This window comes from Triturus cristatus, chromosome 10, assembly GCF_964204655.1.
Source record: "Triturus cristatus chromosome 10, aTriCri1.1, whole genome shotgun sequence".
In the NCBI taxonomy this organism is placed as follows: Eukaryota; Metazoa; Chordata; class Amphibia; order Caudata; family Salamandridae; genus Triturus; species Triturus cristatus.
Genome location: NC_140593.1, coordinates 846,063,630 through 846,084,914, shown reverse-complemented (window position 1 = coordinate 846,084,914; position 21,285 = coordinate 846,063,630). Strand labels below are relative to the sequence as shown.

Here is a 21,285-nt window from a genome sequence, read left to right as displayed (position 1 = left end):
AGTAGGATTCGTATGTTTACCTCTAAAAAAGGGCTCGTCCGAGATTTGAACCCGGGACCTCTCACACCCTAAGCGAGAATCATACCCCTAGACCAACGAGCCGAGGCACACAAGAGTCACCTTTTGCACCGGCTCCGGGGGTTATTGGCAGCGAGTTGGTGAATGATTCACCCAAAGCAAGCAACTGCACATGCTGCTCTCTTCTGCAATATGGTTGCTGTCTTTTCCATGGCCGTCATCGAACAAGAAATGAAAATACCTCCATCCTTCAGACATTTTGTCTGCTCTAGGTGTAAGCTCTCGGTGAGGACAATAAAACAATTTCTGCTCTCATGCCTTGCTTTCATCAAGTAGGCCCACCCTTCAGTACAAAAGGACGTGCAAACGAATGGCGCAAACTATCGTCACTTCTCTTTTTGAGCTGTCACTGAAGCCCCTGGAGCACAGTACGTCACGCTGGTGAGGGATAGACAGCTTCCATTATCTCAGCTTTCCTATAAGTTGAGAGAGTAAATGCAAGCAATAAGCTGCTGTTTTTGCCCGGTCTCGAACCAGGGACCTTTCGCGTGTAAAGCGAACGTGATAACCACTACACCACAGAAACAGATACTCTTGCAGCAATCTTCTTGGCATGTAGTGGGCTGGAAAGCACAGACCAAGGGACAATGTCCATGAAGCTCAACGTTGGACCCTCCTTACCCGATCTCTTTCTTTGGAAGAAAGGAACGAGGACCACTTTTATTCCAAAAGGCGATTTTAAAACCAAACCTGAAATCACGCTAGAAAAACACTTTGAATTTAATGTTCCTACACTGATGGTCCACCCCAGAAAAGCAGTTGCAAAGAAGTCCGGCACTGAAATTCTATACGCCAAAACTGGGAAACAGCGTGCAGGGAAAGGAACTTTCTCACCATACACGGCGTCTTATAGCATTGAAAAGAAGAAATGGTCCTATATAATAAGCAGCCTAAAAATAATTCCACAACATGGGCTCGTCTGGGATTTGAACCCGGGACCTCTCGCACCCGAAGCGAGAATCATACCCCTAGACCAACGAGCCTGATTCCCCTGTCAGCAATTTGAACAATTTCTGATGCGTCTTTCAGAAACAAAGCAGTGCTATTTGGCTGCTCTCTCTCTATGTGAGCCACACAAAGTCATGTTTTCTCTCAAGGTGTTGTTTTTTTCACTCTTGCAAGGAAGGGATCAGCCGATATCCTAGCTGCCAGTGAGCAGAAAAAAGGCACTGATGAGAACTGCAGGCACTTTCTGGCACTTGTACTTCTCTGCAAGTCCTGGACCCTTGCCCCATAAACTTCCACCCCAGAAGCAAGGGAGGGCCTGCCAATTCTTGCTCCTAAGAAAGAGGTGTTTGATTCTTGGATTCAAACACGCTCACTCAGCGCTCGATCAGGCTCGATCAGGCGAGATTTATATGAGTGGCTCGCAGGACTGAAACACTCACCTGGGAGACCCAGGGTGGCTGAATTCCCAGAATGGCCATTGTTGGGCAAGTCACCTCCTTTCCTCCTGCCTCAATCTAGAATTGGCTGCAAATCACAAGATAGAGTTCAATGTCCGTGTGTACTGCCTACTCCCAGCTACCTCTCTGTCTTCCTTATGTAAATTAAAATTCGCAAGGGGGGACCAATGACAATCTGCTCCTCCCACATAACCAGGAAGCCCTGTTGAACATGTCTGCCTGTGTTGTTGCAGGGACAGTGCCTTCTCCGCCCAAAAGGTGGCAGGAGAGCCTCACAACAAAGATGGGATCAACTGCTTAATGAGAAACCAGCACAGCAGTTAGTGTGATGGAGTGCAAATTTAACGGAAGGTGTGCCTGAGGTGTCCCTTCCAGGAATACATGGAATTGTGATTGAGGGCCCAGCCTGATCGTTGGTGGATTTCTCGTCATATGTTACAGGTCCGTGCAAAGATTGTGGTGTGTGGGGAATGCACTGCAAAAAACAGGACGATTTATGGGTGTAAAAGAGACCTGTCAGAAGTGGGATTTGAACCCACGCCTCCATGAGGAGACCAGAAGTCTCAGTTGCACTGAAGATCAAGCTCTCTTGAGTCTGGCGCCTTAGACCACTCGGCCATCCTGACAGCCCTGGCTATGTACAGGTCTGACTCTTCTGTCTGCACTTGCCAATGTTTGCACTTACAGCGTTCGCAGCAATGTCACAGGTGTAAAGGCCCCACAATACAACATGGCATGATAAAAAAAAAAAGCTAGGCACAAGAGCGACCACTGATGGATGCGGATTACTTTGTTTCGTCTTGGAAAAGTAAAGGAAGTTTCCCACGGCTCGCTGGGTTCATGGACCGCCTCTTCTTAAGCTTGCATTGAGATAATAAGGTTTTAGAGGGTGCACATAAAAGCAGCTCATGCACAGTGTTTCTGCCCGGTCTCGAACCGGGGACCTTTCGCGTGTTAGGCGAACATGATGACCACTACACTACAGAAATTAACTTGCTGTGTTTTACTGTTAGAGCAAGGTTCCTCTCAAGGATTCTCTCTACTTCTATTCTGCTGTATCAGCAGCCACTCAGAAAGCGAGGAGCAAGTGTGAAAACTGCAGAGATATCAGCCAACATGCTTGCAATTAGACGTATTAAAAATTTACTTATGCAGGCATCGACAGACAAATATCTGATGCCTAAATGCCAGCAAGTACAGCTTGGGAAAGCATCACCTGGGACACACACAGACTAAGCATGAAGGCAGAAAAAGCATGGATATCCGTTTTTCTTCTGAGGTTCAAAATAATTTGTGCAACAATGCGCCGAATGTAATGAGAAATAGTCAGGCATTGTCAGTTTTGAGTAGGATTCGTATGTTTACCTCTAAAAAAGGGCTCGTCCGAGATTTGAACCCGGGACCTCTCACACCCTAAGCGAGAATCATACCCCTAGACCAACGAGCCGAGGCACACAAGAGTCACCTTTTGCACCGGCTCCGGGGGTTATTGGCAGCGAGTTGGTGAATGATTCACCCAAAGCAAGCAACTGCACATGCTGCTCTCTTCTGCAATATGGTTGCTGTCTTTTCCATGGCCGTCATCGAACAAGAAATGAAAATACCTCCATCCTTCAGACATTTTGTCTGCTCTAGGTGTAAGCTCTCGGTGAGGACAATAAAACAATTTCTGCTCTCATGCCTTGCTTTCATCAAGTAGGCCCACCCTTCAGTACAAAAGGACGTGCAAACGAATGGCGCAAACTATCGTCACTTCTCTTTTTGAGCTGTCACTGAAGCCCCTGGAGCACAGTACGTCACGCTGGTGAGGGATAGACAGCTTCCATTATCTCAGCTTTCCTATAAGTTGAGAAAGTAAATGCAAGCAATAAGCTGCTGTTTTTGCCCGGTCTCGAACCAGGGACCTTTCGCGTGTAAAGCGAACGTGATAACCACTACACCACAGAAACAGATACTCTTGCAGCAATCTTCTTGGCATGTAGTGGGCTGGAAAGCACAGACCAAGGGCCAATGTCCATGAAGCTCAACGTTGGACCCTCCTTACCCGATCTCTTTCTTTGGAAGAAAGGAACGAGGACCACTTTTATTCCAAAAGGCGATTTTAAAACCAAACCTGAAATCACGCTAGAAAAACACTTTGAATTTAATGTTCCTACACTGATGGTCCACCCCAGAAAAGCAGTTGCAAAGAAGTCCGGCACTGAAATTCTATACGCCAAAACTGGGAAACAGCGTGCAGGGAAAGGAACTTTCTCACCATACACGGCGTCTTATAGCATTGAAAAGAAGAAATGGTCCTATATAATAAGCAGCCTAAAAATAATTCCACAACATGGGCTCGTCTGGGATTTGAACCCGGGACCTCTCGCACCCGAAGCGAGAATCATACCCCTAGACCAACGAGCCTGATTCCCCTGTCAGCAATTTGAACAATTTCTGATGCGTCTTTCAGAAACAAAGCAGTGCTATTTGGCTGCTCTCTCTCTATGTGAGCCACACAAAGTCATGTTTTCTCTCAAGGTGTTGTTTTTTTCACTCTTGCAAGGAAGGGATCAGCCGATATCCTAGCTGCCAGTGAGCAGAAAAAAGGCACTGATGAGAACTGCAGGCACTTTCTGGCACTTGTACTTCTCTGCAAGTCCTGGACCCTTGCCCCATAAACTTCCACCCCAGAAGCAAGGGAGGGCCTGCCAATTCTTGCTCCTAAGAAAGAGGTGTTTGATTCTTGGATTCTAACATGCTCACTCAGCGCTCGATCAGGCTCGATTTATATGAGTGGCTCGCAGGACTGAAACACTCACCTGGGAGACCCAGGGTGGCTGAATTCCCAGAATGGCCATTGTTGGGCAAGTCACCTCCTTTCCTCCTGCCTCAATCTAGAATTGGCTGCAAATCACAAGATAGAGTTCAATATCCGTGTGTACTGCCTACTCCCAGCTACCTCTCTGTCTTCCTTATGTAAATTAAAATTCGCAAGGGGGGACCAATGACAATCTGCTCCTCCCACATAACCAGGAAGCCCTGTTGAACATGTCTGCCTGTGTTGTTGCAGGGACAGTGCCTTCTCCGCCCAAAAGGTGGCAGGAGAGCCTCACAACAAAGATGGGATCAACTGCTTAATGAGAAACCAGCACAGCAGTTAGTGTGATGGAGTGCAAATTTAACGGAAGGTGTGCCTGAGGTGTCCCTTCCAGGAATACATGGAATTGTGATTGAGGGCCCAGCCTGATCGTTGGTGGATTTCTCGTCATATGTTACAGGTCCGTGCAAAGATTGTGGTGTGTGGGGAATGCACTGCAAAAAACAGGACGATTTATGGGTGTAAAAGAGACCTGTCAGAAGTGGGATTTGAACCCACGCCTCCATGAGGAGACCAGAAGTCTCAGTTGCACTGAAGATCAAGCTCTCTTGAGTCTGGCGCCTTAGACCACTCGGCCATCCTGACAGCCCTGGCTATGTACAGGTCTGACTCTTCTGTCTGCACTTGCCAATGTTTGCACTTACAGCGTTCGCAGCAATGTCACAGGTGTAAAGGCCCCACAATACAACATGGCATGATAAAAAAAAAAGCTAGGCACAAGAGCGACCACTGATGGATGCGGATTACTTTGTTTCGTCTTGGAAAAGTAAAGGAAGTTTCCCACGGCTCGCTGGGTTCATGGACCGCCTCTTCTTAAGCTTGCATTGAGATAATAAGGTTTTAGAGGGTGCACATAAAAGCAGCTCATGCACAGTGTTTCTGCCCGGTCTCGAACCGGGGACCTTTCGCGTGTTAGGCGAACATGATGACCACTACACTACAGAAATTAACTTGCTGTGTTTTACTGTTAGAGCAAGGTTCCTCTCAAGGATTCTCTCTACTTCTATTCTGCTGTATCAGCAGCCACTCAGAAAGCGAGGAGCAAGTGTGAAAACTGCAGAGATATCAGCCAACATGCTTGCAATTAGACGTATTAAAAATTTACTTATGCAGGCATCGACAGACAAATATCTGATGCCTAAATGCCAGCAAGTACAGCTTGGGAAAGCATCACCTGGGACACACACAGACTAAGCATGAAGGCAGAAAAAGCATGGATATCCGTTTTTCTTCTGAGGTTCAAAATAATTTGTGCAACAATGCGCCGAGTGTAATGAGAAATAGTCAGGCATTGTCAGTTTTGAGTAGGATTCGTATGTTTACCTCTAAAAAAGGGCTCGTCCGGGATTTGAACCCGGGACCTCTCGCACCCTAAGCGAGAATCATACCCCTAGACCAACGAGCCGAGGCACACAAGAGTCACCTTTTGCACCGGCTCCGGGGGTTATTGGCAGCGAGTTGGTGAATGATTCACCCAAAGCAAGCAACTGCACATGCTGCTCTCTTCTGCAATATGGTTGCTGTCTTTTCCATGGCCGTCATCGAACAAGAAATGAAAATACCTCCATCCTTCAGACATTTTGTCTGCTCTAGGTGTAAGCTCTCGGTGAGGACAATAAAACAATTTCTGCTCTCATGCCTTGCTTTCATCAAGTAGGCCCACCCTTCAGTACAAAAGGACGTGCAAACGAATGGCGCAAACTATCGTCACTTCTCTTTTTGAGCTGTCACTGAAGCCCCTGGAGCACAGTACGTCACGCTGGTGAGGGATAGACAGCTTCCATTATCTCAGCTTTCCTATAAGTTGAGAGAGTAAATGCAAGCAATAAGCTGCTGTTTTTGCCCGGTCTCGAACCAGGGACCTTTCGCGTGTAAAGCGAACGTGATAACCACTACACCACAGAAACAGATACTCTTGCAGCAATCTTCTTGGCATGTAGTGGGCTGGAAAGCACAGACCAAGGGACAATGTCCATGAAGCTCAACGTTGGACCCTCCTTACCCGATCTCTTTCTTTGGAAGAAAGGAACGAGGACCACTTTTATTCCAAAAGGCGATTTTAAAACCAAACCTGAAATCACGCTAGAAAAACACTTTGAATTTAATGTTCCTACACTGATGGTCCACCCCAGAAAAGCAGTTGCAAAGAAGTCCGGCACTGAAATTCTATACGCCAAAACTGGGAAACAGCGTGCAGGGAAAGGAACTTTCTCACCATACACGGCGTCTTATAGCATTGAAAAGAAGAAATGGTCCTATATAATAAGCAGCCTAAAAATAATTCCACAACATGGGCTCGTCTGGGATTTGAACCCGGGACCTCTCGCACCCGAAGCGAGAATCATACCCCTAGACCAACGAGCCTGATTCCCCTGTCAGCAATTTGAACAATTTCTGATGCGTCTTTCAGAAACAAAGCAGTGCTATTTGGCTGCTCTCTCTCTATGTGAGCCACACAAAGTCATGTTTTCTCTCAAGGTGTTGTTTTTTTCACTCTTGCAAGGAAGGGATCAGCCGATATCCTAGCTGCCAGTGAGCAGAAAAAAGGCACTGATGAGAACTGCAGGCACTTTCTGGCACTTGTACTTCTCTGCAAGTCCTGGACCCTTGCCCCATAAACTTCCACCCCAGAAGCAAGGGAGGGCCTGCCAATTCTTGCTCCTAAGAAAGAGGTGTTTGATTCTTGGATTCAAACACGCTCACTCAGCGCTCGATCAGGCTCGATCAGGCGAGATTTATATGAGTGGCTCGCAGGACTGAAACACTCACCTGGGAGACCCAGGGTGGCTGAATTCCCAGAATGGCCATTGTTGGGCAAGTCACCTCCTTTCCTCCTGCCTCAATCTAGAATTGGCTGCAAATCACAAGATAGAGTTCAATGTCCGTGTGTACTGCCTACTCCCAGCTACCTCTCTGTCTTCATTATGTAAATTAAAATTCGCAAGGGGGGACCAATGACAATCTGCTCCTCCCACATAACCAGGAAGCCCTGTTGAACATGTCTGCCTGTGTTGTTGCAGGGACAGTGCCTTCTCCGCCCAAAAGGTGGCAGGAGAGCCTCACAACAAAGATGGGATCAACTGCTTAATGAGAAACCAGCACAGCAGTTAGTGTGATGGAGTGCAAATTTAACGGAAGGTGTGCCTGAGGTGTCCCTTCCAGGAATACATGGAATTGTGATTGAGGGCCCAGCCTGATCGTTGGTGGATTTCTCGTCATATGTTACAGGTCCGTGCAAAGATTGTGGTGTGTGGGGAATGCACTGCAAAAAACAGGACGATTTATGGGTGTAAAAGAGACCTGTCAGAAGTGGGATTTGAACCCACGCCTCCATGAGGAGACCAGAAGTCTCAGTTGCACTGAAGATCAAGCTCTCTTGAGTCTGGCGCCTTAGACCACTCGGCCATCCTGACAGCCCTGGCTATGTACAGGTCTGACTCTTCTGTCTGCACTTGCCAATGTTTGCACTTACAGCGTTCGCAGCAATGTCACAGGTGTAAAGGCCCCACAATACAACATGGCATGATAAAAAAAAAAAGCTAGGCACAAGAGCGACCACTGATGGATGCGGATTACTTTGTTTCGTCTTGGAAAAGTAAAGGAAGTTTCCCACGGCTCGCTGGGTTCATGGACCGCCTCTTCTTAAGCTTGCATTGAGATAATAAGGTTTTAGAGGGTGCACATAAAAGCAGCTCATGCACAGTGTTTCTGCCCGGTCTCGAACCGGGGACCTTTCGCGTGTTAGGCGAACGTGATGATCACTACACTACAGAAATTAACTTGCTGTGTTTTACTGTTAGAGCAAGGTTCCTCTCAAGGATTCTCTCTACTTCTATTCTGCTGTATCAGCAGCCACTCAGAAAGCGAGGAGCAAGTGTGAAAACTGCAGAGATATCAGCCAACATGCTTGCAATTAGACGTATTAAAAATGTACTTATGCAGGCATCGACAGACAAATATCTGATGCCTAAATGCCAGCAAGTACAGCTTGGGAAAGCATCACCTGGGACACACACAGACTAAGCATGAAGGCAGAAAAAGCATGGATATCCGTTTTTCTTCTGAGGTTCAAAATAATTTGTGCAACAATGCGCCGAATGTAATGAGAAATAGTCAGGCATTGTCAGTTTTGAGTAGGATTCGTATGTTTACCTCTAAAAAAGGGCTCGTCCGAGATTTGAACCCGGGACCTCTCACACCCTAAGCGAGAATCATACCCCTAGACCAACGAGCCGAGGCACACAAGAGTCACCTTTTGCACCGGCTCCGGGGGTTATTGGCAGCGAGTTGGTGAATGATTCACCCAAAGCAAGCAACTGCACATGCTGCTCTCTTCTGCAATATGGTTGCTGTCTTTTCCATGGCCGTCATCGAACAAGAAATGAAAATACCTCCATCCTTCAGACATTTTGTCTGCTCTAGGTGTAAGCTCTCGGTGAGGACAATAAAACAATTTCTGCTCTCATGCCTTGCTTTCATCAAGTAGGCCCACCCTTCAGTACAAAAGGACGTGCAAACGAATGGCGCAAACTATCGTCACTTCTCTTTTTGAGCTGTCACTGAAGCCCCTGGAGCACAGTACGTCACGCTGGTGAGGGATAGACAGCTTCCATTATCTCAGCTTTCCTATAAGTTGAGAGAGTAAATGCAAGCAATAAGCTGCTGTTTTTGCCCGGTCTCGAACCAGGGACCTTTCGCGTGTAAAGCGAACGTGATAACCACTACACCACAGAAACAGATACTCTTGCAGCAATCTTCTTGGCATGTAGTGGGCTGGAAAGCACAGACCAAGGGCCAATGTCCATGAAGCTCAACGTTGGACCCTCCTTACCCGATCTCTTTCTTTGGAAGAAAGGAACGAGGACCACTTTTATTCCAAAAGGCGATTTTAAAACCAAACCTGAAATCACGCTAGAAAAACACTTTGAATTTAATGTTCCTACACTGATGGTCCACCCCAGAAAAGCAGTTGCAAAGAAGTCCGGCACTGAAATTCTATACGCCAAAACTGGCAAACAGCGTGCAGGGAAAGGAACTTTCTCACCATACACGGCGTCTTATAGCATTGAAAAGAAGAAATGGTCCTATATAATAAGCAGCCTAAAAATAATTCCACAACATGGGCTCGTCTGGGATTTGAACCCGGGACCTCTCGCACCCGAAGCGAGAATCATACCCCTAGACCAACGAGCCTGATTCCCCTGTCAGCAATTTGAACAATTTCTGATGCGTCTTTCAGAAACAAAGCAGTGCTATTTGGCTGCTCTCTCTCTATGTGAGCCACACAAAGTCATGTTTTCTCTCAAGGTGTTGTTTTTTTCACTCTTGCAAGGAAGGGATCAGCCGATATCCTAGCTGCCAGTGAGCAGAAAAAAGGCACTGATGAGAACTGCAGGCACTTTCTGGCACTTGTACTTCTCTGCAAGTCCTGGACCCTTGCCCCATAAACTTCCACCCCAGAAGCAAGGGAGGGCCTGCCAATTCTTGCTCCTAAGAAAGAGGTGTTTGATTCTTGGATTCAAACACGCTCACTCAGCGCTCGATCAGGCTCGATCAGGCGAGATTTATATGAGTGGCTCGCAGGACTGAAACACTCACCTGGGAGACCCAGGGTGGCTGAATTCCCAGAATGGCCATTGTTGGGCAAGTCACCTCCTTTCCTCCTGCCTCAATCTAGAATTGGCTGCAAATCACAAGATAGAGTTCAATATCCGTGTGTACTGCCTACTCCCAGCTACCTCTCTGTCTTCCTTATGTAAATTAAAATTCGCAAGGGGGGACCAATGACAATCTGCTCCTCCCACATAACCAGGAAGCCCTGTTGAACATGTCTGCCTGTGTTGTTGCAGGGACAGTGCCTTCTCCGCCCAAAAGGTGGCAGGAGAGCCTCACAACAAAGATGGGATCAACTGCTTAATGAGAAACCAGCACAGCAGTTAGTGTGATGGAGTGCAAATTTAACGGAAGGTGTGCCTGAGGTGTCCCTTCCAGGAATACATGGAATTGTGATTGAGGGCCCAGCCTGATCGTTGGTGGATTTCTCGTCATATGTTACAGGTCCGTGCAAAGATTGTGGTGTGTGGGGAATGCACTGCAAAAAACAGGACGATTTATGGGTGTAAAAGAGACCTGTCAGAAGTGGGATTTGAACCCACGCCTCCATGAGGAGACCAGAAGTCTCAGTTGCACTGAAGATCAAGCTCTCTTGAGTCTGGCGCCTTAGACCACTCGGCCATCCTGACAGCTCTGGCTATGTACAGGTCTGACTCTTCTGTCTGCACTTGCCAATGTTTGCACTTACAGCGTTCGCAGCAATGTCACAGGTGTAAAGGCCCCACAATACAACATGGCATGATAAAAAAAAAAGCTAGGCACAAGAGCGACCACTGATGGATGCGGATTACTTTGTTTCGTCTTGGAAAAGTAAAGGAAGTTTCCCACGGCTCGCTGGGTTCATGGACCGCCTCTTCTTAAGCTTGCATTGAGATAATAAGGTTTTAGAGGGTGCACATAAAAGCAGCTCATGCACAGTGTTTCTGCCCGGTCTCGAACCAGGGACCTTTCCCGTGTTAGGCGAACGTGATGACCACTACACTACAGAAACTAACTTGCTGTGTTTTACTGTTAGAGCAAGGTTCCTCTCAAGGATTCTCTCTACTTCTATTCTGCTGTATCAGCAGCCACTCAGGAAGCGAGGAGCAAGTGTGAAAACTGCAGAGATATCAGCCAACATGCTTGCAATTAGACGTATTAAAAATGTACTTATGCAGGCATCGACAGACACATATCTGATGCCTAAATGCCAGCAAGTACAGCTTGGGAAAGCATCACCTGGGACACACACAGACTAAGCATGAAGGCAGAAAAAGCATGGATATCCGTTTTTCTTCTGAGGTTCAAAATAATTTGTGCAACAATGCGCCGAGTGTAATGAGAAATTGTCAGGCATTGTCAGTTTTGAGTAGGATTCGTATGCTTACCTCTAAAAAAGGGCTCGTCCGGGATTTGAACCCGGGACCTCTCGCACCCTAAGCGAGAATCATACCCCTAGACCAACGAGCCGAGGCACACAAGAGTCGCCTTTTGCACCGGCTCCGGGGGTTATTGGCAGCGAGTTGGTGAATGATTCACCCAAAGCAAGCAACTGCACATGCTGCTCTCTTCTGCAATATGTTTGCTGTCTTTTCCATGGCCGTCATCGAACAAGAAATGAAAATACCTCCATCCTTCAGACATTTTGTTTGCTCTAGGTGTATGCTCTCGGTGAGGACAATAAAACAATTTCTGCTCTCATGCCTTGCTTTCATCAAGTAGGCCCACCCTTCAGTACAAAAGGACGTGCAAACGAATGGCGCAAACTATCGTCACTTCTCTTTTTGAGCTGTCACTGATGCCCCTGGAGCACAGTACGTCACGCTGGTGAGGGATAGACAGCTTCCATTATCTCAGCTTTCCTATAAGTTGAGAGAGTAAATGCAAACAATAAGCTGCTGTTTCTGCCCGGTCTCGAACCAGGGACCTTTCGCGTGTAAAGCGAACGTGATAACCACTACACCACAGAAACAGATACTTTTGCCGCAATCTTCTTGGCATGTAGTGGGCTGGAAAGCACAGACCAAGGGCCAATGTCCATGAAGCTCAACGTTGGACCCTCCTTACCCGATCTCTTTCTTTGGAAGAAAGCAACGAGGACCACTTTTATTCCAAAAGGCGATTTTAAAACCATACCTGAAATCACGCTAGAAAAACACTTTGAATTTAATGTTCCTACACTGATGGTCCACCCCAGAAAAGCAGTTGCAAAGAAGTCCGGCACTGAAATTCTATACGCCAAAACTGGGAAACAGCGTGCAGGGAAAGGAACTTTTTCACCATACACGGCGTCTTATAGCATTGAAAAGAAGAAATGGTCCTACATAATAAGCAGCCTAAAAATAATTCCACAACATGGGCTCGTCCGGGATTTGAACCCGGGACCTCTCGCACCCGAAGTGAGAATCATACCCCTAGACCAACGAGCCTGATTCCCCTGTCAGCAATTTGAACAATTTCTGATGCGTCTTTCAGAAACAAAGCAGTGCTATTTGGCTGCTCTCTCTCTATGTGAGCCACACAAAGTCATGTTTTCTCTCAAGGTGTTGTTTTTTTCACTCTTGCAAGGAAGGGATCAGCCGATATCCTAGCTGCCAGTGAGCAGAAAAAAGGCACTGATGAGAACTGCAGGCACTTTCTGGCACTTGTACTTCTCTGCAAGTCCTGGACCCTTGCCCCATTAACTTCCACCCCAGAAGCAAGGGAGGGCCTGCCAATTCTTGCTCCTAAGAAAGAGGTGTTTGATTCTTGGATTCAAACACGCTCACTCAGCACTCAATGAGGCTCGATCAGGCGAGATTTATATGAGTGGCTCGCAGGACTGAAACACTCACCTGGGAGACCCAGGGTGGCTGAATTCCCAGAATGGCCATTGTTGGGCAAGTCACCTCCTTTCCTCCTGCCTCAATCTAGAATTGGCTGCAAATCACAAGATAGCGTTCAATGTCCGTGTGTACTGCCTACTCCCAGCTACCTCTCTGTCTTCCTTATGTAAATTAAAATTCGCAAGGGGGGACCAATGACAATCTGCTCCTCCCACATAACCAGGAAGCCCTGTTGAACATGTCTGCCTGTGTTGTTGCAGGGACAGTGCCTTCTCCGCCCAAAAGGTGGCAGGAGAGCCTCACAACAAAGATGGGATCAACTGCTTAATGAGAAACCAGCACAGCAGTTAGTGTGATGGAGTGCAAATTTAACGGAAGGTGTGCCTGAGGTGTCCCTTCCAGGAATACATGGAATTGTGATTGAGGGCCCAGCCTGATCGTTGGTGGATTTCTCGTCATATGTTACAGGTCCGTGCAAAGATTGTGGTGTGTGGGGAATGCACTGCAAAAAAACAGGACGATTTATGGGTGTAAAAGAGACCTGTCAGAAGTGGGATTTGAACCCACGCCTCCATGAGGAGACCAGAAGTCTCAGTTGCACTGAAGATCAAGCTCTCTTGAGTCTGGCGCCTTAGACCACTCGGCCATCCTGACAGCCCTGGCTATGTACAGGTCTGACTCTTCTGTCTGCACTTGCCAATGTTTGCACTTACAGCGTTCGCAGCAATGTCACAGGTGTAAAGGCCCCACAATACAACATGGCATGATAAAAAAAAAAAGCTAGGCACAAGAGCGACCACTGATGGATGCGGATTACTTTGTTTCGTCTTGGAAAAGTAAAGGAAGTTTCCCACGGCTCGCTGGGTTCATGGACCGCCTCTTCTTAAGCTTGCATTGAGATAATAAGGTTTTAGAGGGTGCACATAAAAGCAGCTCATGCACAGTGTTTCTGCCCGGTCTCGAACCGGGGACCTTTCGCGTGTTAGGCGAACGTGATGACCACTACACTACAGAAATTAACTTGCTGTGTTTTACTGTTAGAGCAAGGTTCCTCTCAAGGATTCTCTCTACTTCTATTCTGCTGTATCAGCAGCCACTCAGAAAGCGAGGAGCAAGTGTGAAAACTGCAGAGATATCAGCCAACATGCTTGCAATTAGACGTATTAAAAATGTACTTATGCAGGCATCGACAGACAAATATCTGATGCCTAAATGCCAGCAAGTACAGCTTGGGAAAGCATCACCTGGGACACACACAGACTAAGCATGAAGGCAGAAAAAGCATGGATATCCGTTTTTCTTCTGAGGTTCAAAATAATTTGTGCAACAATGCGCCGAATGTAATGAGAAATAGTCAGGCATTGTCAGTTTTGAGTAGGATTCGTATGTTTACCTCTAAAAAAGGGCTCGTCCGAGATTTGAACCCGGGACCTCTCACACCCTAAGCGAGAATCATACCCCTAGACCAACGAGCCGAGGCACACAAGAGTCACCTTTTGCACCGGCTCCGGGGGTTATTGGCAGCGAGTTGGTGAATGATTCACCCAAAGCAAGCAACTGCACATGCTGCTCTCTTCTGCAATATGGTTGCTGTCTTTTCCATGGCCGTCATCGAACAAGAAATGAAAATACCTCCATCCTTCAGACATTTTGTCTGCTCTAGGTGTAAGCTCTCGGTGAGGACAATAAAACAATTTCTGCTCTCATGCCTTGCTTTCATCAAGTAGGCCCACCCTTCAGTACAAAAGGACGTGCAAACGAATGGCGCAAACTATCGTCACTTCTCTTTTTGAGCTGTGACTGAAGCCCCTGGAGCACAGTACGTCACGCTGGTGAGGGATAGACAGCTTCCATTATCTCAGCTTTCCTATAAGTTGAGAGAGTAAATGCAAGCAATAAGCTGCTGTTTTTGCCCGGTCTCGAACCAGGGACCTTTCGCGTGTAAAGCGAACGTGATAACCACTACACCACAGAAACAGATACTCTTGCAGCAATCTTCTTGGCATGTAGTGGGCTGGAAAGCACAGACCAAGGGCCAATGTCCATGAAGCTCAACGTTGGACCCTCCTTACCCGATCTCTTTCTTTGGAAGAAAGGAACGAGGACCACTTTTATTCCAAAAGGCGATTTTAAAACCAAACCTGAAATCACGCTAGAAAAACACTTTGAATTTAATGTTCCTACACTGATGGTCCACCCCAGAAAAGCAGTTGCAAAGAAGTCCGGCACTGAAATTCTATACGCCAAAACTGGGAAACAGCGTGCAGGGAAAGGAACTTTCTCACCATACACGGCGTCTTATAGCATTGAAAAGAAGAAATGGTCCTATATAATAAGCAGCCTAAAAAAAATTCCACAACATGGGCTCGTCTGGGATTTGAACCCGGGACCTCTCGCACCCGAAGCGAGAATCATACCCCTAGACCAACGAGCCTGATTCCCCTGTCAGCAATTTGAACAATTTCTGATGCGTCTTTCAGAAACAAAGCAGTGCTATTTGGCTGCTCTCTCTCTATGTGAGCCACACAAAGTCATGTTTTCTCTCAAGGTGTAGTTTTTTTCACTCTTGCAAGGAAGGGATCAGCCGATATCCTAGCTGCCAGTGAGCAGAAAAAAGGCACTGATGAGAACTGCAGGCACTTTCTGGCACTTGTACTTCTCTGCAAGTCCTGGACCCTTGCCCCATAAACTTCCACCCCAGAAGCAAGGGAGGGCCTGCCAATTCTTGCTCCTAAGAAAGAGGTGTTTGATTCTTGGATTCAAACACGCTCACTCAGCGCTCGATCAGGCTCGATCAAGCGAGATTTATATGAGTGGCTCGCAGGACTGAAACACTCACCTGGGAGACCCAGGGTGGCTGAATTCCCAGAATGGCCATTGTTGGGCAAGTCACCTCCTTTCCTCCTGCCTCAATCTAGAATTGGCTGCAAATCACAAGATAGAGTTCAATATCCGTGTGTACTGCCTACTCCCAGCTACCTCTCTGTCTTCCTTATGTAAATTAAAATTCGCAAGGGGGGACCAATGACAATCTGCTCCTCCCACATAACCAGGAAGCCCTGTTGAACATGTCTGCCTGTGTTGTTGCAGGGACAGTGCCTTCTCCGCCCAAAAGGTGGCAGGAGAGCCTCACAACAAAGATGGGATCAACTGCTTAATGAGAAACCAGCACAGCAGTTAGTGTGATGGAGTGCAAATTTAACGGAAGGTGTGCCTGAGGTGTCCCTTCCAGGAATACATGGAATTGTGATTGAGGGCCCAGCCTGATCGTTGGTGGATTTCTCGTCATATGTTACAGGTCCGTGCAAAGATTGTGGTGTGTGGGGAATGCACTGCAAAAAACAGGACGATTTATGGGTGTAAAAGAGACCTGTCAGAAGTGGGATTTGAACCCACGCCTCCATGAGGAGACCAGAAGTCTCAGTTGCACTGAAGATCAAGCTCTCTTGAGTCTGGCGCCTTAGACCACTCGGCCATCCTGACAGCCCTGGCTATGTACAGGTCTGACTCTTCTGTCTGCACTTGCCAATGTTTGCACTTACAGCGTTCGCAGCAATGTCACAGGTGTAAAGGCCCCACAATACAACATGGCATGATAAAAAAAAAAGCTAGGCACAAGAGCGACCACTGATGGATGCGGATTACTTTGTTTCGTCTTGGAAAAGTAAAAGAAGTTTCCCACGGCTCGCTGGGTTCATGGACCGCCTCTTCTTAAGCTTGCATTGAGATAATAAGGTTTTAGAGGGTGCACATAAAAGCAGCTCATGCACAGTGTTTCTGCCCGGTCTCGAACCGGGGACCTTTCGCGTGTTAGGCGAACATGATGACCACTACACTACAGAAATTAACTTGCTGTGTTTTACTGTTAGAGCAAGGTTCCTCTCAAGGATTCTCTCTACTTCTATTCTGCTGTATCAGCAGCCACTCAGAAAGCGAGGAGCAAGTGTGAAAACTGCAGAGATATCAGCCAACATGCTTGCAATTAGACGTATTAAAAATTTACTTATGCAGGCATCGACAGACAAATATCTGATGCCTAAATGCCAGCAAGTACAGCTTGGGAAAGCATCACCTGGGACACACACAGACTAAGCATGAAGGCAGAAAAAGCATGGATATCCGTTTTTCTTCTGAGGTTCAAAATAATTTGTGCAACAATGCGCCGAGTGTAATGAGAAATAGTCAGGCATTGTCAGTTTTGAGTAGGATTCGTATGTTTACCTCTAAAAAAGGGCTCGTCCGGGATTTGAACCCGGGACCTCTCGCACCCTAAGCGAGAATCATACCCCTAGACCAACGAGCCGAGGCACACAAGAGTCACCTTTTGCACCGGCTCCGGGGGTTATTGGCAGCGAGTTGGTGAATGATTCACCCAAAGCAAGCAACTGCACATGCTGCTCTCTTCTGCAATATGGTTGCTGTCTTTTCCATGGCCGTCATCGAACAAGAAATGAAAATACCTCCATCCTTCAGACATTTTGTCTGCTCTAGGTGTAAGCTCTCGGTGAGGACAATAAAACAATTTCTGCTCTCATGCCTTGCTTTCATCAAGTAGGCCCACCCTTCAGTACAAAAGGACGTGCAAACGAATGGCGCAAACTATCGTCACTTCTCTTTTTGAGCTGTCACTGAAGCCCCTGGAGCACAGTACGTCACGCTGGTGAGGGATAGACAGCTTCCATTATCTCAGCTTTCCTATAAGTTGAGAGAGTAAATGCAAGCAATAAGCTGCTGTTTTTGCCCGGTCTCGAACCAGGGACCTTTCGCGTGTAAAGCGAACGTGATAACCACTACACCACAGAAACAGATACTCTTGCAGCAATCTTCTTGGCATGTAGTGGGCTGGAAAGCACAGACCAAGGGACAATGTCCATGAAGCTCAACGTTGGACCCTCCTTACCCGATCTCTTTCTTTGGAAGAAAGGAACGAGGACCACTTTTATTCCAAAAGGCGATTTTAAAACCAAACCTGAAATCACGCTAGAAAAACACTTTGAATTTAATGTTCCTACACTGATGGTCCACCCCAGAAAAGCAGTTGCAAAGAAGTCCGGCACTGAAATTCTATACGCCAAAACTGGGAAACAGCGTGCAGGGAAAGGAACTTTCTCACCATACACGGCGTCTTATAGCATTGAAAAGAAGAAATGGTCCTATATAATAAGCAGCCTAAAAATAATTCCACAACATGGGCTTGTCTGGGATTTGAACCCGGGACCTCTCGCACCCGAAGCGAGAATCATACCCCTAGACCAACGAGCCTGATTCCCCTGTCAGCAATTTGAACAATTTCTGATGCGTCTTTCAGAAACAAAGCAGTGCTATTTGGCTGCTCTCTCTCTATGTGAGCCACACAAAGTCATGTTTTCTCTCAAGGTGTTGTTTTTTTCACTCTTGCAAGGAAGGGATCAGCCGATATCCTAGCTGCCAGTGAGCAGAAAAAAGGCACTGATGAGAACTGCAGGCACTTTCTGGCACTTGTACTTCTCTGCAAGTCCTGGACCCTTGCCCCATAAACTTCCACCCCAGAAGCAAGGGAGGGCCTGCCAATTCTTGCTCCTAAGAAAGAGGTGTTTGATTCTTGGATTCAAACACGCTCACTCAGCGCTCGATCAGGCTCGATCAGGCGAGATTTATATGAGTGGCTCGCAGGACTGAAACACTCACCTGGGAGACCCAGGATGGCTGAATTCCCAGAATGGCCATTGTTGGGCAAGTCACCTCCTTTCCTCCTGCCTCAATCTAGAATTGGCTGCAAATCACAAGATAGAGTTCAATGTCCGTGTGTACTGCCTACTCCCAGCTACCTCTCTGTCTTCCTTATGTAAATTAAAATTCGCAAGGGGGGACCAATGACAATCTGCTCCTCCCACATAACCAGGAAGCCCTGTTGAACATGTCTGCCTGTGTTGTTGCAGGGACAGTGCCTTCTCCGCCCAAAAGGTGGCAGGAGAGCCTCACAACAAAGATGGGATCAACTGCTTAATGAGAAACCAGCACAGCAGTTAGTGTGATGGAGTGCAAATTTAACGGAAGGTGTGCCTGAGGTGTCCCTTCCAGGAATACATGGAATTGTGATTGAGGGCCCAGCCTGATCGTTGGTGGATTTCTCGTCATATGTTACAGGTCCGTGCAAAGATTGTGGTGTGTGGGGAATGCACTGCAAAAAACAGGACGATTTATGGGTGTAAAAGAGACCTGTCAGAAGTGGGATTTGAACCCACGCCTCCATGAGGAGACCAGAAGTCTCAGTTGCACTGAAGATCAAGCTCTCTTGAGTCTGGCGCCTTAGACCACTCGGCCATCCTGACAGCCCTGGCTATGTACAGGTCTGACTCTTCTGTCTGCACTTGCCAATGTTTGCACTTACAGCGTTCGCAGCAATGTCACAGGTGTAAAGGCCCCACAATACAACATGGCATGATAAAAAAAAAAAGCTAGGCACAAGAGCGACCACTGATGGATGCGGATTACTTTGTTTCGTCTTGGAAAAGTAAAGGAAGTTTCCCACGGCTCGCTGGGTTCATGGACCGCCTCTTCTTAAGCTTGCATTGAGATAATAAGGTTTTAGAGGGTGCACATAAAAGCAGCTCATGCACAGTGTTTCTGCCCGGTCTCGAACCGGGGACCTTTCGCGTGTTAGGCTAACATGATGACCACTACACTACAGAAATTAACTTGCTGTGTTTTACTGTTAGAGCAAGGTTCCTCTCAAGGATTCTCTCTACTTCTATTCTGCTGTATCAGCAGCCACTCAGAAAGCGAGGAGCAAGTGTGAAAACTGCAGAGATATCAGCCAACATGCTTGCAATTAGACGTATTAAAAATTTACTTATGCAGGCATCGACAGACAAATATCTGATGCCTAAATGCCAGCAAGTACAGCTTGGGAAAGCATCACCTGGGACACACACAGACTAAGCATGAAGGCAGAAAAAGCATGGATATCCGTTTTTCTTCTGAGGTTCAAAATAATTTGTGCAACAATGCGCCGAATGTAATGAGAAATAGTCAGGCATTGTCAGTTTTGAGTAGGATTCGTATGTTTACCTCTAAAAAAGGGCTCGTCCGAGATTTGAACCCGGGACCTCTCACACCCTAAGCGAGAATCATACCCCTAGACCAACGAGCCGAGGCACACAAGAGTCACCTTTTGCACCGGCTCCGGGGGTTATTGGCAGCGAGTTGGTGAATGATTCACCCAAAGCAAGCAACTGCACATGCTGCTCTCTTCTGCAATATGGTTGCTGTCTTTTCCATGGCCGTCATCGAACAAGAAATGAAAATACCTCCATCCTTCAGACATTTTGTCTGCTCTAGGTGTAAGCTCTCGGTGAGGACAATAAAACAATTTCTGCTCTCATGCCTTGCTTTCATCAAGTAGGCCCACCCTTCAGTACAAAAGGACGTGCAAACGAATGGCGCAAACTATCGTCACTTCTCTTTTTGAGCTGTCACTGAAGCCCCTGGAGCACAGTACGTCACGCTGGTGAGGGATAGACAGCTTCCATTATCTCAGCTTTCCTATAAGTTGAGAAAGTAAATGCAAGCAATAAGCTGCTGTTTTTGCCCGGTCTCGAACCAGGGACCTTTCGCGTGTAAAGCGAACGTGATAACCACTACACCACAGAAACAGATACTCTTGCAGCAATCTTCTTGGCATGTAGTGGGCTGGAAAGCACAGACCAAGGGCCAATGTCCATGAAGCTCAACGTTGGACCCTCCTTACCCGATCTCTTTCTTTGGAAGAAAGGAACGAGGACCACTTTTATTCCAAAAGGCGATTTTAAAACCAAACCTGAAATCACGCTAGAAAAACACTTTGAATTTAATGTTCCTACACTGATGGTCCACCCCAGAAAAGCAGTTGCAAAGAAGACCGGCACTGAAATTCTATACGCCAAAACTGGGAAACAGCGTGCAGGGAAAGGAACTTTCTCACCATACACGGCGTCTTATAGCATTGAAAAGAAGAAATGGTCCTATATAATAAGCAGCCTAAAAATAATTCCACAACATGGGCTCGTCTGGGATTTGAACCCGGGACCTCTCGCACCCGAAGCGAGAATCATACCCCTAGACCAACGAGCCTGATTCCCCTGTCAGCAATTTGAACAATTTCTGATGCGTCTTTCAGAAACAAAGCAGTGCTATTTGGCTGCTCTCTCTCTATGTGAGCCACACAAAGTCATGTTTTCTCTCAAGGTGTTGTTTTTTTCACTCTTGCAAGGAAGGGATCAGCCGATATCCTAGCTGCCAGTGAGCAGAAAAAAGGCACTGATGAGAACTGCAGGCACTTTCTGGCACTTGTACTTCTCTGCAAGTCCTGGACCCTTGCCCCATAAACTTCCACCCCAGAAGCAAGGGAGGGCCTGCCAATTCTTGCTCCTAAGAAAGAGGTGTTTGATTCTTGGATTCTAACATGCTCACTCAGCGCTCGATCAGGCTCGATTTATATGAGTGGCTCGCAGGACTGAAACACTCACCTGGGAGACCCAGGGTGGCTGAATTCCCAGAATGGCCA

General features: G+C 47.1%; 12 non-coding genes across 12 annotated transcripts; all 12 read right to left on the bottom strand.

Annotated features, from left to right (window-relative positions):
• Positions 1 to 1,998: 1,998 nt before the first annotated feature.
• TRNAL-CAA (transfer RNA leucine (anticodon CAA)) lies at positions 1,999 to 2,110 on the bottom strand. The gene is made up of 2 exons: positions 2,073 to 2,110; positions 1,999 to 2,044 (listed from the first exon to the last, which is right to left on the bottom strand). It is a non-coding gene; the product is annotated as a tRNA-Leu (tRNA).
• Positions 2,111 to 4,817: 2,707 nt separating this feature from the next.
• On the bottom strand, positions 4,818 to 4,929 carry TRNAL-CAA (transfer RNA leucine (anticodon CAA)). Its single transcript has 2 exons — positions 4,892 to 4,929; positions 4,818 to 4,863 (listed from the first exon to the last, which is right to left on the bottom strand). It is a non-coding gene; the product is annotated as a tRNA-Leu (tRNA).
• Positions 4,930 to 5,677: 748 nt separating this feature from the next.
• Positions 5,678 to 5,749, bottom strand: TRNAP-AGG (transfer RNA proline (anticodon AGG)). The gene has a single exon. It is a non-coding gene; the product is annotated as a tRNA-Pro (tRNA).
• Positions 5,750 to 7,645: 1,896 nt separating this feature from the next.
• Positions 7,646 to 7,757, bottom strand: TRNAL-CAA (transfer RNA leucine (anticodon CAA)). The gene is made up of 2 exons: positions 7,720 to 7,757; positions 7,646 to 7,691 (listed from the first exon to the last, which is right to left on the bottom strand). It is a non-coding gene; the product is annotated as a tRNA-Leu (tRNA).
• A 2,717-nt stretch (positions 7,758 to 10,474) lies between these two features.
• Positions 10,475 to 10,586, bottom strand: TRNAL-CAA (transfer RNA leucine (anticodon CAA)). The gene is made up of 2 exons: positions 10,549 to 10,586; positions 10,475 to 10,520 (listed from the first exon to the last, which is right to left on the bottom strand). It is a non-coding gene; the product is annotated as a tRNA-Leu (tRNA).
• Positions 10,587 to 11,334: 748 nt separating this feature from the next.
• Positions 11,335 to 11,406, bottom strand: TRNAP-AGG (transfer RNA proline (anticodon AGG)). The gene has a single exon. It is a non-coding gene; the product is annotated as a tRNA-Pro (tRNA).
• Positions 11,407 to 11,835: 429 nt separating this feature from the next.
• TRNAV-UAC (transfer RNA valine (anticodon UAC)) lies at positions 11,836 to 11,908 on the bottom strand. The gene has a single exon. It is a non-coding gene; the product is annotated as a tRNA-Val (tRNA).
• A 385-nt stretch (positions 11,909 to 12,293) lies between these two features.
• TRNAP-CGG (transfer RNA proline (anticodon CGG)) lies at positions 12,294 to 12,365 on the bottom strand. The gene has a single exon. It is a non-coding gene; the product is annotated as a tRNA-Pro (tRNA).
• A 938-nt stretch (positions 12,366 to 13,303) lies between these two features.
• TRNAL-CAA (transfer RNA leucine (anticodon CAA)) lies at positions 13,304 to 13,415 on the bottom strand. The gene is made up of 2 exons: positions 13,378 to 13,415; positions 13,304 to 13,349 (listed from the first exon to the last, which is right to left on the bottom strand). It is a non-coding gene; the product is annotated as a tRNA-Leu (tRNA).
• Positions 13,416 to 16,132: 2,717 nt separating this feature from the next.
• TRNAL-CAA (transfer RNA leucine (anticodon CAA)) lies at positions 16,133 to 16,244 on the bottom strand. Its single transcript has 2 exons — positions 16,207 to 16,244; positions 16,133 to 16,178 (listed from the first exon to the last, which is right to left on the bottom strand). It is a non-coding gene; the product is annotated as a tRNA-Leu (tRNA).
• A 748-nt stretch (positions 16,245 to 16,992) lies between these two features.
• Positions 16,993 to 17,064, bottom strand: TRNAP-AGG (transfer RNA proline (anticodon AGG)). The gene has a single exon. It is a non-coding gene; the product is annotated as a tRNA-Pro (tRNA).
• Positions 17,065 to 18,960: 1,896 nt separating this feature from the next.
• TRNAL-CAA (transfer RNA leucine (anticodon CAA)) lies at positions 18,961 to 19,072 on the bottom strand. The gene is made up of 2 exons: positions 19,035 to 19,072; positions 18,961 to 19,006 (listed from the first exon to the last, which is right to left on the bottom strand). It is a non-coding gene; the product is annotated as a tRNA-Leu (tRNA).
• Between the last annotated feature and the right edge of the window lie 2,213 nt (positions 19,073 to 21,285).